Raw genomic sequence first — 1,802 nt, 5'->3', positions numbered from 1 at the left:
CTGCCTTTAGGAAAACTCCAGGGCAGAAGGGGCTGGGCTCTTAGCAAGTTAGTTGGAGAATGTTGGAGCTGAGCTGGTTCCTGCATGATCTGTGTCTTGGCTGGGGTTTGGGGGAGGGAAATGGCAACTGCCAGCTCCTTTATTTCTGGAGAAGTCTCCTAAAGATCCCCCTCTAGCACATGCTGTGAGATTTGTAAATAAATCTTCCTGTGTACCCCAGGCATTTTTCAAACTGCTACTTCTATGCTGTATTTCACTCGGGCTGTGTATTGTGCTGTCTCTTTGAGGGCAAGGACTCAGTTTCTTATCACCCTCCTGGCTGTCCCAGAGCTAAGCCCACGGATTTTTAAAGTACCAGGTGTTAAACCCTGATGATTATAAGAACTCACAAAATTTAGCCCCTCTGGTTTTCAGAGCCTAATGTTATGGGGATTTATCTTCCCCTTGTGGGTTGCTTTGTGTGAGGGTCTGTTTCTTGTCCCTCTCCATACCCACAGGTTCTCTGCCTTCTGTGGACAGTCCCATGGGTCCATTTAGCTCTGGACCATATCTCTGCCCTTTTTTGTTGTTGCCTCTTCTCTATATTTAGCTATGGAGAATCAGTTCTGCCAGTCTTTGGGTCATTTTCTGGGTTATTTACAATGTTGTGGCTGTTATCTAGTTGTATCCATGGGACAAGGTGAATTTAGGATCTTCCTACTCCTCCATCTTTCCCAGAAGTTTGAGATAGTTAATTATTCTTATACAACTGGTTGAATAATCTTTCATGTCCTCTTTGATTTACATTTTTCAGTTAAAAATATTGACGTTTCTTTGAGATTCCTCTTTTCCTTACCTCTTCATCCAGTTAATCACAAAGCCCTGTAGAATTTAAACATTGACTTGAAAAGGTAATGAGGTTTTTTTCACAGTGCCTCCCCTCTCTGCTTCAGAAAGAGCTTTCTTATACTTCCATGAATGAGTTATGATCAAGGGCAAGTACAGACAGATTGAGCTCGATTGTTTAGGAAATAGAACTTTCAAAAGGGATAGAGTTTAATGTGCACAGGGCATAGTCTTTCATCTCTGTCCTCCATCTAAGCAGCAAGAGTGGTAAATTGATTCTGTATCTTATTTTGGGGGGACCAAGCTGGACTCCTCTTATGTGTCATGGAATGGGTATTAGGGAAAATGCACTCTCTCTTGCTCATCATTCTGTCCTTTGGCACTCTGGATATTGCTTTCAAGTTTTACATTTGTATATTTTTAATTTCAGGGTTGAATTTAGTGCTCAGGAGGCGACTTAGGTTAGGGTAGTGCTCCAAGTATCCTCTTGTATGAACACTGTGATGGATTGTCTGTGTCCTTCTTTAGAAATCAAGGAGTTATTACTCCATTTCCTGGGAATATTGCTGGCAGATAGGCCCCAGCTATTAGCCCCCTTGGGTCATTGACTCAGCTTTGCTTAATATCATGCCTGCTTCCTGGGATGGCCCATTCCCATAAGACAATTAGCATAGGGTTATAATGACTTGGCTGTCTCCACTCAACTCAGGACAGCTCTGAGAGATTTCCGCATCTTTAAAATTCTCCATATGGTTAGTTGTCTTAACCTGAGAATGAATCACAGTCAAGTTCTTCATCAGCCCAATCCACCTTCTTTCCTTCTCTTTCTCTTCCCTTCCTTTTTTAATCCTGAGAGGATTCCCTAACAAATCTCTTTAATGTGATCTCTGTCTCAGAGGCTGCCTTCTTAGGGATCCCACGCTGCAATAGTATAGTAGAATATTGCTTTGGGGACATTAAGCCAGAACCACTAATTA

Source organism: Eumetopias jubatus, unplaced genomic scaffold, assembly GCF_037043125.1.
Source record: "Eumetopias jubatus isolate StellerSeaLion01/CBP00866 unplaced genomic scaffold, mEumJub1_p1.0 scaffold_3, whole genome shotgun sequence".
NCBI classification, from domain to species: domain Eukaryota; kingdom Metazoa; phylum Chordata; class Mammalia; order Carnivora; family Otariidae; genus Eumetopias; species Eumetopias jubatus.
Note: the sequence above shows the minus strand (reverse complement) of the source record.